The following is a 19,001-nucleotide window of genomic DNA, read 5'->3' as shown; positions in this document are numbered from 1 at the left end:
ATACTTCGAAGAAGTTTCGGGGGTGTCACTTCAGGTCACTTAAGAACATGCAACCTTCCTTCGAACGGGGATGTGATAATTAAGCATCAAAGAGATAAGTTGTTTAAGAAAGAAAGAATGCCAAGATTTACAACTTTTATGGCATATGAGAATTTGTTAATCTACTCATGGGTATGAGATAGATAGTTTGATCGTAACGATCTCTTCGTATATCTATAAATCATATGATAATTACCCTTCATGCAATAACATTAAGATTTTTGAATTAATGTATTGAGAATTTTCTTTGATTCAATTTCTATTCCATATGTCATGATATTGGAATTTCTATATGAATTACCGTAATATAATCACGTTGGTCGGGCGTCATTATATTTCACTAATTCATATTTCCATTTCAATATCACTCCACAAAGTCAGGATATGTGATCAAACTTAGATAGTTGACGTTTGAATGTTGAGTCATGAGTGACATCCCTTTGTGTGAGTCAAGAATACTTTGAATCATAATGGCGAAGTCAGGTCATAAGATATGTATGGATATGATAACAATCACATACTAATCGATCCTTTAGAATCGGGATCAGGCAAAATGATAGGGTTTTGGCTTGATATCCTTAGGAAAGGATACGGATTATCAACAGAGGTAAAAGTAGGTAGTAAGATGGATTGGCAGTATAAAGATTAAAGGAAAAGCGCTTAAAACTAAGGCAGGAAAGGTTATAGTCCTAAAGATTGCTAAGGCACCTAACTAACACATAAGGCACACATAAAATGCAATCCTGGTTCTCTATAACAACCTGGCTCTGATACCACTCTGTCATACCCCCAAATAGGACCGGGGAAAATATGACTTCACAATATCACAACACAAGTATGTATAAACGAGAACGACTCTATATGAGACGTTTTAATTAAAAACCAATGTATTATAAGCAGCGGAAAGTATCAAGTCATTACAGATGACTCTTTAAATTTTAAATGTAATCTAAAATGTTCTAATGCAATAATATGAATGATGATATGCGGACTCCAAAAGCAGCAAAGTCCAAATAGCAAATAATCTTTAGCAATCTTCACCTGAGACAAAACATGCTTAAAGTGTCAACCAAAATGGTTGAGTGAACAATATAGGTTTATCAATAATAACCAAGTTTTTAGACCACAAGATTTAATTATAAAGTTTAATCAGTTCGGTAGTAGTGCTGGTGTATATGATATCGATACTAACCATAAGTTACCCTAAACACATCTCGCTCGTGTCGTGAATCATTATTATGTATCCATTGACCAACGGTCATCCGGATAGAGATGTCACTCTCAATAGCGCTATTCACAATAACTAAGCTTGCCTTTATACGTAGCAATTAACGATATCATGGTAGGGATTTAGCATGAATCAAAGCATGTTAACACAGTTTGAACTAATCAGAATAAAGTTTGAGTACTCGTGTCTAAGCGTAAAACAGTTTAAAAGCAAGCATGTGTCTCACCCCAAAAGTTTAAAATAAGTAATAGAGAAAGTAAAAAAAAAAAGGGCTATGAATTCACCTTAGTAGCAAGTGAAGTAAATCCTTGAAAGAGAAGAATGAACGGGAGTAGTAGACCGGAAATCTCAACCTAGAGACAGAATGTTTGGTCAGTTATTGTCTAACAGACAAAGTTTGTTTATTAATATAATGAATTATATTAACAGTGACTATCCATTTTAGGAAAGTTTCTACTTTTGAAAAATTCCATTTATAGTAGGTTTCTATTTTTAGAAAGTTTATAAGTTCGGGTTATAATCCTTCTTAAAATGTTGTATACCTTTTACTTTTGAAACTCGGTTAAAATTTACTTTCCATTAATTGTATAAAATCATATTCCGACATATTGTAATTGTAGAATTATGTGTACTGAGAATGTAAAATCGTATGCGGTTATGGGTTGAAACTGTAAATATTGAATACTTTAATTTAATTTTGTAACTAACTTGTAGCTTAGGGACTAAAGTTGTTAATAATCTAAACATCATCATCTACTTTCTTTCTATTCTTTTTTCCGAACAGCTCATAATCTTCTTTTTTTTTCTTTTTTTCATGTTATTTAGTTTACTACTAGATAAATAAAATCAAGCTATAGCCGGAGTGCTTTGTAAATATTAAGAACGTGATTCGCATTTTAAAAACTCACAATATTCCAATTTCAGTATAATCAACAATTGATAAGTTTCGTTATCGTTTCATTTATTTATTATTTACTTGTTTATTTTTTTTTTAGCAATCCATCATATTATATTACTACATATAACTTAAGATTCAGATTAAGAATTACAAGTATAACATTCATGCAGCGTGACAAAGCTAATTGAATTTACATGAAGTAAAACTTACGGACTAATACATGTATGTGTTCATAAAGTACAAAACATGGCAACCTACATTTTTTTCAAGCGATGCATACCGATTCCAACTTAAAACGCGACATAACAATAAGGTTTTTGATTCACTTTTCTTTGTTAGTTGATTTATTTCAATACCCGAACCACCCGATATCGTAACCGAAACCGAAGGTTTTAACGATCGGTTTCCGGCTAAAGATATAAGAACTCGATGATCGATACATGATAAGTGTATATTCATATTCAAGTAGGGTTGAGATTTACCTTTAAACGAAACCGGTTTAACACCAAACTTGATACGTAAACTTCCTTGCTTGCGTTTAAACTTTTTTTTTTTTTTTTGGTGATGCATGTTATGGAAAAACTTGAGCCTATTTATAAATAATTAACATGAGTTGTGCTTAAATTAGGATTCATGAAATACTTGGTGATCAAGCACATGAATTAGTATTAGACTAGGATTGTGAAAGCTTAATGACCAAGTTTATTTTTATTTCAATTATTTAATCTAGCCGATTTCTTATTTAATTATACATGTATTATATTTTTTTTTTTTATAAATGTTACATTTACTTATAATGCATTTTATTTATTTATTTTACATCATTTGTCCATCCTTGTTGTTAAATTTTAATTTAGTTCTAATTAGTTTTTAATTAATATCACACTTAAATTAATACATATAGTTTATATAATTAATTTAGTATTAGGGTTAGGGTTTACAAGATTAGGGTTTTAATTAATGTATGAGGTTGAGGTTTCAGGTTATTAATTACAAGCATTAATTTACAGAGCGTCTTATTACTCGGGCACTTATTATGTCTGAATAACAACCCTAATGATAATACACATAATAAGACAATGAAACCCTAAGGGCATTTTGGTAAATTCGGAATGGAAAAGTGAGGGTTGTTATATTTTGTTTTTCACTGATTTTGATTTACTTAAATCAAACGAATATATATCTTTTATTGTTAAATTCTCAATTTAATTCTTCAACAAAATTATATATAATCGATTTCAAAGATTTGTTATTATCAACTAATATTGCGATTGATTTATATAAATGATAAAATGGGTACCACTCTTATTTTTTTAAATAGGTCATATGTATTTCGATGGTTGGGTTAAATTTAAATGTGGATTCTTTACTTATATGCAGCCAAAAAAGATGGCTTTCAATTGCTCAAATATCGACCAAACTGCTCAAACTTGTTTTGGCTTATGATACATTTCATGTCCCAGAGGGTTTGATAAAGTAAGTAAAACAACTTAAACCTTACTGCTGATCTGGATAATTAGTCAAATAGGTTTAAGTTTGGCCTTGCTTGAAACTCTTAGTGTACACATTTTTTAATTTATTATTTTTCTGGATAATCAGTCAAATATGTACAGAGGCACAAAGTGGTTCAACTGAAATTGAAAGTGATTCAAGAATCCTCTAACGATGTCAGGTACATCTTACTCTGCACTCAATAATGAAATTTACATATGTAATTAGCATGTGTTATTACGGTGGTTATGGAAAAGAAAAAAAAAATTGAAGTGATACAAGAATCCTCTAATACAATACTTTTGTAAATGGATTATTCGATGAAGTGATACAAGAATCCTTTAATACAATACTTTTGTAAATGGATTATTCGATTTGTAACCCTCTTAATATCTATCTATTGTTTGATTTTTATTTCTTATTTTTGATTGCGAACATGTTGGGGCTTAAATAATTAAGCAGAGATCCAACCGTGAATTTAGTAGAAACCTAATGTAGTTTAAGGGCTAAATAAAGGTATGTCACTTTGGGAAAAAAAAAACCTAATATCTATTTGTTGGTTTTTAAAATGAAATGTTCAATTTTATTTGAGATTGCACAAATGGTGTTTTTCATGTTTATGTTGTCTGTTGTATATGTAGCACTTAATAGGTATTTGGTTCTTCCATATAAACTTAATATGTATATGTATATGGTTCTTCCATATACGTATTTGGACCGGACCGAATGAGTTTAGCGTGGTTCCATTCAATGAGTTTAAAAATGGAGCGTTTGGAGTTGGTGTGACTGTTGGTTACTCATCTTCCATTTATATATATATAGTAGTGGTCTGTAGTGACCCGAACTTTTCCATGTTTATATATATTAATTGAGATTGATATTTACATGACTAAATGTTTTCAACGTGTTAAGCAATCAAACTTGTTATTATAATTATAATATATACACGAAGTATACTTAATTTTCTAATGAGTGCACTTACTTTATTGCAAAACAGATGTGATTGGTCGGGTTAATGATTTTACTCCAGTCAAGTAATATGGTAAAGGTGAGGAGCATAAACCGAATTACATTAATGTCAATTTGGAGGATGAAAAGTAAGTATTGTTATATATTAACATTATGTTTTTATACTTACACTTCTGTAAAACTCTAAACACAATACAAGTTATTACACTTTATTTTGAAATATATGTAGTGGTCTGTAGTGACCCGAACTTTTCCATGTTTATATATATTAATTGAGATTGATATTTACATGACTAAATGTTTCCAACGTGTTAAGCAATCAAACTTGTTAAGACTTGATTAAATGAAATAAGTTTCATATAGACAATTGATCACCCAAGTTGACCGGTATTCACGAACGTTACAAATTTGTAAAAACTACATGTTGTGGTATATATAGACATATATATATATATATATATATATATGGTTGACATGAGATTATGATGAGTAAGTATCTCACTAAGTATATTAACAATGTGTGATATACATAAGAAATGAGATTACTAAGTTAAGAAACTCGAAATGATATATATAACGATTATCGTTATGATAACGTCTACTAAATACATATGTATCATATTAAGATATTGATACACTATATTTAACATGATAAAATGATATTTAAATATATCATTAAGTGTGTTAACAATGAACTACATATGTAAAAACAATACTACTAACTCAAGAATTACGAAACGAGGCTTATATGTAACGATTATCGTTGTAACGATATTTTAATGTATATATCATATTAAGAGATATTCATACATCATAATATCATGATAATATAATAATTTAACATCTCATTTCATATAATAAACTTTGGGTTAACGACATTAATTGAGATCGTTAACTTAAAGGTTTCAAAACAACACTTACATGTAACGATTAACGAAGACTTAACGACTCCATTAGAATGTATATACATGTTGTGTTTTGATATGTATTCTTACACTTTTGAAAGACTTCAAGACACATATCAAAGTACTTCTACTTAACAAAAATGCTTACAATTACATCCTCGTTCAGTTTCATCAACAATTCTACTCGTATGCACCCGTATTCGTACTCGTACAATACACATCTTTTAGATGTATGTACTATTGGTATATACACTCCAATGATCAGCTCTTAGTAGCCCATGTGAGTCACCTAACACATGTGGGAACCATCATTTGGCAACTAGCATGAAATATCTCATAAAATTACAAAAATATTAGTAATCATTCATGACTTATTTACATGAAAACAAAATTACATATCCTTTATATCTAATCCATATACCAACGACCAAAAACACCTACAAACACTTTCATTCTTCAATTTTCTTCATCTAATTGATCTCTCTCAAGTTCCATCTTCAAGTTCTAAGTGTTCTTCATAAATTTCATAAATATAGTTTCATAAAAATCAAGAATACTTCCAAGTTTGCAAGTCTACTTCCAAGCTTTCTAATCCATCCCAAGTAATCATCTAAGATCAAGGAACCTTTGTTATTTACAGTAGGTTATCTTTCCAATTCAAGGTAATATTCATATTCAAACTTTGATTCAATTTCTACAACTATAACAATCTTATTTCGAGTGAAAATCTTACTTGAACTGTTTTCATGTCATGATTCTGCTTCAAGAACTTTCAAGCCATTCAAGGATCCTTTGAAGCTATATCCATTTTTCTCATTTCCAGTAGTTTTATCCAGAAAACTTGAGGTAGTAATGATGTTCAAAACATCATTCGATTCATACATATAAAGCTATCTTATTCGAAGGTTTAAACTTGTAATCACTAGAACATAGTTTAGTTAATTCTAAACTTGTTCGCAAACAAAAGTTAATCCTTCTAACTTGACTTTTAAAATTAACTAAACACATATTCTATATCTATATGATATGCTAACTTAATGATTTAAAACCTGGAAACACGATGAACACCATAAAATCGGATATACGCCGTCGTAGTGAAACCGGGGGCTGTTTTGGTTTGGATAATTAAAAACTATGATAAACTTTGATTTAAAAGTTGTTCTTCTGGGAAAATGATTTTTCATATGAACATAAAACTATATCCAAAAATCTTGGTTAAACTCAAAGTGAAAGTATGTTTTTCAAAATGGTCATCAAGATGTCGTTCTTTCGACGGAAATGACTACCTCTTAAGTAATTGACATGTAACTTAAATTTCTGCCTACAAACCTATACTTTTTCTGTTTTAATTCTTAAATTAGAGTTCAATATGAAACCATAGCAATTTGATTCACTCAAAACGGATTTAAAATGAAGAAGTTATGGGTAAAACAAGATTGGATATTTTTGATCTTTTTAGCTACGGGAAATGTTTAACAAATCTATACAAATCATATCCTAACTAACTTATATTGTATTATACATGTATTCTAATATATTATGTAAACTTGGAGTTAGCTATACATGGTTGAGTTTGATTCCAAAAATATATATACTTTGTGTGATGCCCCGTACAAAACCATCGTGTACGAATCATCAACAACAGGATCATTACAAGGTTAAGTACTATATGCGATTTCAAAAAGAGTTTGCATTCATTAATAAAGTGATGTCTAAACCAACATCGAATGTTTTACAATCCAAAAGCATGCTTCACTAAGTAGAAGCAAATAATAAGTGTATGTGACCACAATGGTCGTTACAAGTCATAGTTCAAAAGTACTAATGTTTGAATGCAACATAAAGTAGTTCATGCCATAATGACTCTAAGCAGCGGGTGTCTACAGCACGACTAGTACACAGTGGAAGCTAACCTCAAGCACCTGAGAAAAACATGCTTAAAAATGTCAACACAAAGGTTGGTGAGCTATAGTTTAAGTATAACAGTATGTAAGGTAGGCCACGAGATTTCAGTGCTACAAAGAGCGTTTCAAAACAGTATGATAAAGTATATGTTAACCGTGGGCACTTGGTAACTAACTTAACGTTTATACCCCCTGAAAGTACACTTGGAAAGTGCGTATGTTTACGAAGTATTAAACACTCATTAAATGCTAGCGCTACTAGCCCGAGTGGGGATGTCAAACCCTATGGATCCATATCTAAGATTCGCGTTCACCGGTTCAAAAACCAATGACTAAACGTTACCGAGCTAAAGGGAATGTTTCTGCCATTATATAACCCACACATATATAAGTTTAAGTACTCGTGCCTAGTATGTAAAACATAAAATCCGCATGTATTCTCAGTTCCTAAAATAAGTTAAAGTAAAAAGGGAATGCTATAACTCACAATGATAAAGTAGCGGTAAAGTCGAGTCGGGAAAAGTAAGCAAGTAATGAAGGTCGTCCAAACGGGTCCTCAACCTAAGTCAAATAGTACTAAGTCAGTAAATCGTCCGAATAGGTTTAAAAGTATGTAAATAAGGTCTTAAGGGTCATCATCATTCATCATCAAACAAAAGGCGTAGAGTAAGTTTCGTTTATGAAAGTAGTTTAAAACAAAGGCTGACTTCGATCAGTCACCACGGCCTCTACCCTTACTGAATTAAGGTAAGAACAGTGGCCATGGCTCCGTATATGAGTCCTTTAAGTGTGGTAAAATTTACAGAAGCAAACTCGTCTTCGTTTGACCGTGGTGACGGTCTAAGTGCGGGTAGGTCAGAAATTTCTGCACAACGTTAAAGGACATAGGGACGATCGGAGGGCCATAAATCCTAAACCGTAACTCGGATTAAGACGAGTCCTATATGAAAAGTTATCTACTCGAACAGAGCTATTTGAAAATAATAACCACAACAGCCCAGGTCTACTGGTCTGTTACAGAACACAGAGAACAGTGGGCTGTAAACAGAAAAACAGAAAAGTAAATGGGTTCCGGTGGGTTCTTGGTACTCGATGCTTATCACGGTTCTCATCCTTGATGAGTATAGCTTCAAGTGTATAACCCATTGATGTGTTTACATCATCTTTACCATGGTTTGACCATCATAACCCAAGTGTAAGTCTAAGACATGAAGCACAACTCACTTAAGTGTTGCAAGTGTTTTGATGAACCAAAGTTACATCAAAGTCTTAGATTTAACACATGCATGAAATATAAAAGTAATATTAACTAAGTTTTGACAATTATGACACAAGTGTGAGTCTAAGACATGTAGATCAACTCACTTAAGAGTTGTATGAAGTTGATGAACCAAAGTTACATCAAGGTCTTAGATCTAACACTTACATGAACTTTAAAAGTAAAAACAAGTTACAAACTTGAAGTAAACTTATGAAATCAAGATCTTAAGTAGTAGAACATAGTTCTTAGTTAGATCTTGAAGATCCAAGACTCAAAAGCTTAGATCAAGCATAAGTGTACAAAGTTATAGTTAAAGAAAACTTATTTACATGTTCTTGAACTTTTAAAGTTAACTCTAAGTTCAAGATTAATGAGATCAAGGTTAACTAGTAACACTTGACCAATAACAACCAACAACCATGAAATTAAAGTGCATAATATGAAGTAACAAACTAACTAAACAAGTTAATAGGTCATGGTTGTTCATACTTTAAAGATTCAAACCAAAGTTTGATCTTTAAGAAAGTAAACTTTAAAGTTTACTAACATGAATTACAAGTATGAGTTTAACAACTATGAACTTACAAACTTTTGAAACAATAAATGTAGAATCATAAACTAGTAAGTTTATGTTCTTGTGTTCTTGAAAAATACAAGCTATTATGAAGAAACAAACTAAAGAGTTGATTCTTGAAACTAGTAAGTAACAAACAGCAACTACTAACAAAGTAACAACTAATAAATATAAGTAACTAATCAACAACAAAGAACAAAAGATGATGATAAATGAGGTGTTTGTAATTCGGTTTTTGGCCAAGAAAGAAGAGAGAAAAGAGCTTGTTACTTACAAGATTTAGAGAGAGTAAAGAGAGAAAAATAAGATGCAAGTAATGTGTGTGTTTGAATGAGAGAATACAAGTTGATATGGTAACAAAATTTGAAGCAAAAAGCATCCTCCAAGGCCTAGGAGGCCAACGGTTTTGAGGGGTTCCAAGGGGGAGGGATTAGTCCATTAGGTTTATACATGTAAAGCTCTTTAAAGTTGGCTACAAGGTGGTTTTTTATGGGAAAGATGTGCAACTATATTCCATGTGCATAAAACTAACTAGTTACATCTAAAATGATACTTACATGTAGTATAAATGGACTAGTTAGTCCAATATTGTGTAGGGTGGGTTTATAAGCCCATATTCATGTGTCCATTAACATTAACAAGGCCCAAGTTCAAGTAGTTAACAAATAAATTCAATTAAAGCCCAAGTAACTAACTAATCACCATAGTTAATTAAAATGATTAATAAAATTAATCATGAATGTAAATAATACTTGAAAATATTATTCGTGCAAGTTTCGTGTGTCACAAAGATGTTTCGAGCAATTAAAGTCAAGTACGTTAAGTCATGGCAACATGTAAATGTAATAACATACATTTGTTTAATCACACGTATTAATAATAATAATTATTAATAAATAAACGTTGGAAAATCCAGGGTCGTTACACTTTGAGTTGTGATCTAGCCTGAGACGTGTATACACTGGGTCTTGGATTGATTCAAGATAATATATATATCGATTTATTTATGTACATCTAACTGTGGACAACTAGTTGTAGGTTATTAACGAGGACAGCTGACTTAATACACTCAAATCTTTAAAACATAATAAAAATGGTTGTAATTATATTTTGATCATACTTTGATATATATGTACGTATTTGTATAGGTTCGTGAATCGATCCGTGGCCAAGTCTTATTTCTGAGGAAGGAAATATCTGCGAAAGTGAGTTATAGTCCCACTTTTAAAATCTAATATTTTTGGGATGAGAATACATGCAGGTTTTATAAATGATTTACAAAATAGAAACAAGTACGTGAAACTACATTCTATGGTTGAATTATCAAAATCGAATATGCCCCTTTTTATTAAGTCTGGTAATCTAAGAATTAGGGAATAGACACCTTAATTGACGCGAATCCTAAAGATAGATCTATTGGGCCTAACAAACCCATCCAAAGTACCGGATGCTTTAGTACTTTGAAATTTATATCATATCCGAAGGGTGTCCCGGAATGATGGGGATATTCTTATATATGCATCTTGTTAATGTCGGTTACCAGGTGTTCACCATATGAATGATTTTTATCTCTATGTATGGGATGTGTATTGAAATATGAAATCTTGTGGTCTATTATTTCGATTTGATATATATAGGTTAAACCTATAACTCACCAAGATTTTTGTTGACGTTTAAAGCATGTTTATTCTCAGGTGAATACTAAGAGCTTCCGCTGTTGCATACTAAAATAAGGAAAAGATTTGGAGTCCATGTTTGTATGATATTGTGTAAAAACTGCATTCAAGAAACATATGTCGATGTAATATATTTCTATTGTAAACCATTATGTAATGATCATGTGTAAACAGTATATTTTAGATTATCATTATTTGATAATCTACGTAATGCTTTTGAAACCTTTATTGATAAAATAAAGGTTATGGTTGTTTTAAAAATGAATGCAGTCTTTGAAAAACGTCTCATATAGAGGTCAAAACCTCGCAACGAAATCAATTAATATGGAACGTTTATAATCAATATGAACGGGACATTTCATGGTCTGATGGTTACTTCGACTCAGTGGGCTGACTTCCCAAATCAATTTATCAATTACATGTCCTGAACAGCTGACACTACTCGTGTTCTTATGATCTATCAATTTGCGTAAACCAAGGACTACTTGGGTATATCAACTATACGAATCTATTTCACATTAACATTTATTAATTATTTTATTCATATTCATGAAATTTTGTTTACACACGTAAGAGATCAAATAACTGTTAGCACTGATTGGGTATTCACAAAGCTTTTGATAGATACAACCGAACTAGAGATTGAAAATTTGGAGTCAGGTACGTAATCTATAAGCTTATGTTTTCATATACGGCTATTTCATCAACACACTAGCTCATATCATATTGTATGCAAACTATAAAAATAATATGTTAAGGTTATTTAATTTCGTATAATCCATTTAAATTAAAAAAGGTTCATTAAGATGCACGGTGATGACCAATCCTTGGGATCGTTAGCCCATGTCTCTTCCGCGTCAAAGGAAGACCCAACAAAATGGTTCGATGACCACTCACACATTGATCTTGATGCATTATTTAAACCTTGGAAGTTATCGCAAGAGTAACCAACTACGAGTAAATAAAATCCTTAGGTAGCACATTAGCAGAAAGGTTAGACTAATTTTGTACTAAAATAGTTTTACCATCGTGTTTTACTTTAACAGAATTGATTGAAAAAGGTTAGATAGTTAGGTTTTTAGGTCATCTAAATCCTTTTTAACTCGCATAATATGCTACCTGACCCATTACCCAATCTGTATTACCCAACCCAATTTTTCACCCTTAAGAAAGGCTAAATCATGTTTCTAGTAGAATAGTTTTTACATTTGTGTGTTTAACACATTTAATTAGGAGAAGGTCAAATAATGGGTTTATGGGTCATCCCAACCCTCTTAAACCCACATAAGCACTATATCCTGAATGACCCAACTCATTTTCTCACCCTCACACATTAAGATTAATTCTATATGGTTCAGGGGTACTTAAACGTACTGCCTTTTTCAACGTTGTGACCTATATGGTGCTTTCAAGAGGTCAAAATCACAATATGGGTTCTAAAACTGCGAAACCGTTCTCTACTAATAACATCCGTTGGAAGATAGGGTATTAACATGTTTTTTTGTACCAAAAATTTCTTTGCCTACACATACTTAACGCATAATAATTTTGTGTTCTTCAAAACACTAAAATTATATATAAAAGAAAATTACAAGTATACCATACACGTAGCAGAACAATCTTTGTCGTCACATACCAGCAAACATGGAGCTACAACACATGCAGAACATGCTTCAGTAAAATCAAGCGACTGACAAACAGACCGGGATGCCTTGACCACGGTATAAAGGTAGACAATTTTAGGTAAAAAATCATATTTCCACAAACAAAAAAATAAAAATAAACAACCACTAACAAACACTACCTCACAGATACTACTTCAAAGTGTTTATTGGAGATGATAAAGTAGGTGCCGAACTCGCATTCTTCGATGGCACCAGAAGTATCATCATCGGGCAACCCTGCAAAACTTCTAGGTTATAACTTGCTTCCTTGATATAGGTTATAGTTATCCACATCTTTGGTATGTAGATCAAAATTGCTATTTCAGTCTCGATTGGGTAAAAGGGATCATTGCAAAAATGGATTGGGTAGAAATTGTCAACAAAATAGATATGGGTCAAAATTGCTGTATCTATATCAATATAGATCAAAATTTCCATTTCAGTTTCATTTTGGGTCAAAAGGATTATAATAGAGCTGGATTTGGTCGAAGTTGACACTACATCATTGATTTTGGTCAAAAGGATTATTGTAGAGTGGGATTGGGTTGAAATTTCCTCTACATCATTGATTTGGATCAAGGTTTATGTATTATGCAAGGAAGGGATCATCTTTGTTATTGTTTTGCTAAAATTGATCAGGACTGTTGTTTCTTAGTATGGGTCAAATTAATCATTGCAGGCATGACTTGGGTTTTAGATATTGTTGTGTTAGTGGTTTGGGGCAATATCACTACCGTGATTTGAGAATAGGTTGTTTTTGTGGCTAAATAACTATTTAAATTTAATTGGTTGGATAACGGAAGCTGTTTGACGAAATAAGTCATCAAGTTTAATTGGTGTTGCTGCTGCTACCAAGGAATGTTGTGTAATGGAAAGGATTAATGATTGGGTTAATGATAAAAAGGCTACTATTGAAGTAAAGGTGCTGAAAGAGTATTGTTTAGTATCAAGGTTGACTGACAAGAGTCAACAGTTTAGTTTAGCTAGGTAATTTCAAAGTTTATGATTTGGTTTTATTTATATTTGATTTGTGGTAGTAGTGGTACGGTCATTTTTATGATTTTAGTTACGATGTTTGAGGTTTTGGATGTCGCTATAATATGATCACATCATGGTTTTTCTTTTTCAAGTTTGGAATACTTTGCTGGGTTCCAAGATTGTCTTTCATTTATTGATTCGATATATCTTGAATTTTCGTTGGGACTTTTGTGACCTGCAATTATTGGTCAAAGTTTAATTTTTTATACAATGTTAACCTTTCAATTTTATTATATATATATATATATATATATATATATATATATATATATATATATATATATATATATATATATATATATATATATATATATATATATATATATGTGTGTGTGTTTTGTTTTTTAGTTTTAGCTTGCTACATTGAATATAAGACAACTAACATTATTACTACTATTTAATTTAATACATCTATCTATTATAAACATTACTCGTGATTGAATCCTTACAAAACCCCGCGAATTCACGGGTCTTAAGCTAGTTTATATATTATAATAAGATGATAACTTCTGTAAGTATAAATATATTCTCTCATTCATAGAACAAGCTGTTAAAAAATAATGCTGTCAAAAATTTGGATCTGAAAGATCGGTCACTTTCCTTAAATAAAAAATTTGATTAAAAAATTAATTTAAATTTAACTTTCGAATACATTCATATATAACATATACATATACTCCGTTTTAAATACAATAGTAAATTAGAAATTCAAAAGAAGGTAACATTGTTACTTTTCTCGCGCGCATTGGAGCGTGAGTTTGATGTGTCTCCACGTTGCATTAGCCAACGCTTTGAGTCGTCCTATGTGGTGTGACATGTCAGCCAATTGTATGTTATACTGTAAAGACTAAACGGATAGAATCTTTACTTTTAATACTTTATCCGAAAAGAATAAAATTTTTTATTTAAGTATATGTTGTAGTAAATTATAAAGTGTATATTCAAATAAGAATGAATATTTGTATTCAGAGTATATGTTGTATAATAGTATATTATAAAGATCGTCTATCTAATTCACACAAAATTACAATGATCGTTCTTATATATATACTAGTAGATCTTTTGGCTGTGCATATGCACAGCCCAGGCCCTATTGACATTTCGTTTGATGATTGATTAGAAGTGAAGCTTGTAACATATGCATAGCCCAATAAATGTTCTGTAAGAGTGCCGACTTCAAATACGTTGCTAAGATACATCAAATGTTTAGTAATTGCATGAGAAAGTAATCATTCAGAAAAAGCATATTTTCAGAAGCGATTGATGAGCCTAAAATGTAACAATATGTGTTTTTATCTCACAATATGATGACTGACTTATTATACACCTCAAAACTATAATACATAGATATATTTTTTAAGAGTACATGCTGACTGTTCAACTAACGGATTTTTCATAATGTCTTGTTGTCTGCAAGATCGCAAAGAAGAAAATTAATTTTTTTCATATAGAGTTACGTCTGAAAATGTATGAATATACCCGAATTGAATGTATGTACCGAACTTGAAATTATTGCCATCGGTTAAATCTTGATACTAAATTTTCAGGATAAGTATCACACTGTCTATCCAAAACTCATTATTGAACCCAAATAAAGAACTAAATTAGTTTAACATACCGTATAAATAACCCACACAAATAAAAATTCAGTCTAAGATTAAACAAAGGAAACTTACTGTCTCCATAAGATGATGGTTCAGCATCATATGCCAAAGATTCTCTTTGATCAAGTTGCTGCCTAAATCGATCGTTAGCCACATATTCAGCCAAAGAGCCTCTCTATTAAGAATATGATCAAATCACGAGAACACATCAATAATACTACAAAATTGAAACATTATGAGTGTTTACTAAAACAACTTGTTGAGCTTTAATCGCTGACTTCACTTGCCCGTCATCAATTTATTGCTAAAAAACAACCCGCAAACATATATAAATGTCAAAAAAAGAGTAAGATGCAAAAGGTATACTATTTAATTACTTATTAGCGAACTTACCCCCAACATGGAGCTAAAATCCAGCCATCACCTGAAATGCCCCGTTCATATTGATTATAAACGTTACATAATAATTGATTTCATTGCGAGGTATTTGATCTCTACATTATACATTTTACAAACATTGCATTCGTTTTTGAAAGACAAACTTTCATTTCATCGAAAGTTGACAGACATGCATACCATTTCATAATATATCAAACTATCAAGGACTTAATAATAATCTTGTTGAACTCAACGACTCGAATGCAACGTCTTTTGAAATATGTCATGAATGACTTCAAGTAATATCTCTAAAATGAGCAAATGCACAGCGGACGATTTCTTTCATACCTGAGAATAAACATGCTTAAAAGTGTCAACCAAAAGGTTGGTGAGTTCATAGGTTTATCATAAACAATAAAATTCATCATTTTGATAGACCACAAGATTTAAATGTGCATGGTACAAATGGGCCCAAATCCTATACCCACATGTAATGTACATGCGATATCTTTTAAATACAGTACACCTTTCTTGTGTACGAAACCATTTTTCATAAATCTTAGTAACCGTACACATATCTCGTGTACAAAATAACATACACATAACCTGTGTATAAAATCATTCTCTCGATATATAACATTCACTATTCTTTCTTTGCTTTCTTTGCTTGGCTTGGTAACCGACCTTAACATTTAATGCGCATCAATCATATCCCCAAAATAAACAGAACTTTCAATCTGTAATAATATATAAACCTCGAAGTACTAAACACCACGCCCACTAGCTCTTCCGTCTAGTGAACATTCTGGGTGGGGGTGTTAAACCCGGTAGCTACCTTTCGGATTCGCGTGAATTAGGGGCCATGCCCGTTTCCTAATTCTTAGGTTACCAAGCTATAATAATCAGGAGAAAATATTCACATCAATTATGGGCAATTATAATGTCCAACTAATTCAATAATAATCAACAGAACTTCTGTCTGTATAATAATTCATTCGAGGAATGTTTTGCTTGTGTCTATCTCGTCAAACATTTATAAAAGCATCTCATGTATTCTCAGTCCAAAAATATAGATTTCAAAGGCATTTAATAAAACAGTTGTAAAAACAGCGCATGTATTCTCAGTCCCAAAAATGTAAAGAGTAAAAGGGAATCAAATGAACTCGCGATACTGTATTTTGTAGTAAAAATACATATGACGACATTGAACAAGTGTAGGGTTGGCCTTGGATTTACGAACCTATATCATTTGTATATTTATTAATATACATAATTGTAATCGAACAAATATATATATAAATTTATTAGTTATATCCTTTTTATATTAAATATATATATATATGTTTCATATATTCATTTTGTATATAAAAATATTAATTTTTGTTACGTTATTTGTATTAAATATATCATTTGTATATTAATAATAGTAGTTATAATAATACCAAAATAATATTAATAGTGGTAAAAATGATTATAATACATAATATTATTAATAAGATAATAATGTTAATAATTCTATTAATGATAATAATAATGATATTAATGATAATAAATGTAAAAATATTAATTTTATTGTTAATGATAGTTATGATAATGATTTTAGTAACTACATAATACTATCCTTGATAATATAAATAATAATACTTATAACGATAATAATCATAATAATGACTTTGGTACCTATAATGATAATTATAATACTAATAATAATTATAATACTAGTAATAATAATAATAATGATAATACTATTAATTATAACATGATACAAGTATTAATTTTTAATGAAACTAATAATAATACTTATAGTAATATTAGTGGTAATAATAATAATAACCTTAATGGTAATATTCATGGAAATAATAATAATTATAGTTATGATAATAACACTCATTTAAATGATATTAATATGTAATTGTATTATTATAGTAATACTAATAATTAACTTAACCATAATATTAATAATTATAATTGTAGTTATAATTATGATAATAATAATATTTGGTAGTTAATACCTTTTCTAGTAATAATAATAATATTAGTAGTTATAATATTAATAATAACATAACAATACTAATAATAATAATAATAATAATCATAATAATAATGTTAATAATAATAATACTTATCATAACAATAACAATAATAATAATAATAATAATAATTAGTATTAACAATTAACAATAATAATGATAATAATAATAATAAAAATAATGATAATAATAATAATAATAATAATAATAATAATAATAATAATAATAATAATAATAATAATAATAATAATAATAATAATAATAATAATAATAATAAATACAACCTTTGAAGACACGCTTAAAAAGAATACACCACTGCCGAGGCTCGAACCCGAGACCTCTCGCTTAACGCAAACACCCTAAACCATCACGCCATTTCTGTTTTATCTGATATATTCTCACCCTATATGCAGTTAACCTGACTGTCTGTTTCTTATTCTTCTTCATCTTCTTCCTTTATAAATAGTCGACCAGAGGTAATCCTAACAGCAATACAAGGTTTGATTGATGACTTGGAATTGAAACAGAATACCGGTTTTGAGTGTTCTTGATTAACAAAACAGAAAAAGAATTCAAACAACAATAACAGTGTCGATATGAACACTTATGAACTCGAAACTTGATTTTTGAAATAGAGACTGTTTTAGCTCACGATTCCTACATGAAAAAGGTTCTAATTCCTTCCTAGAAACTTTCTAAATCCTCAATTGAACCAGAAACATTACATCAAATATGAATTTCATGAAGAACAATTACTTTGACTTTTTAATTTGAAAGTTTGACTCGGAAATTCGAAGTGATAAAGAGGAATTGGAGGTTGATATTTTACAGATAGTTTAACTAAAAGCTTCCTAACCAATCTACATTTCCAGATTTTGAAATAACGTTCTAATTCGAGCTTTTGGTAAAAAGTTACCAAGAACAGAGCCGTCCGGGTCTGTTGCTAAAATTTCCTATCTTATTTTTAATTTCACAGATATAATTGAATATGGTAATGGGTATGGAATGGTTCTTGTCTAATAACGCGAGGTAACTAGTTGTTTTATAGCAAAAAAAAAAAAAAAAAAATCTCGATAGGAAGAATCAAATCAGAGAAAAAAATAAATAAAAGATAATAAAAATAATAAAGATTGATTGGGACTCTCAACTAAAATTGTTTATATATGCAATTTAAGATCGCCTAGTAAGCAGTTTAGAGACAGAAAAACAGAATCAACTATAGATTGATAGAAACATGAAACTGAATTGTACGAGTTCTTTGATTTTATATAATTAATCTAATATTAATAAATATATTAATAATAATAATAATAATAATAATAATAATAATAATAATAACAAA

This window comes from Rutidosis leptorrhynchoides, chromosome 3, assembly GCF_046630445.1.
Source record: "Rutidosis leptorrhynchoides isolate AG116_Rl617_1_P2 chromosome 3, CSIRO_AGI_Rlap_v1, whole genome shotgun sequence".
NCBI lineage: Eukaryota > Viridiplantae > Streptophyta > Magnoliopsida > Asterales > Asteraceae > Rutidosis > Rutidosis leptorrhynchoides.
Note: the sequence above shows the minus strand (reverse complement) of the source record.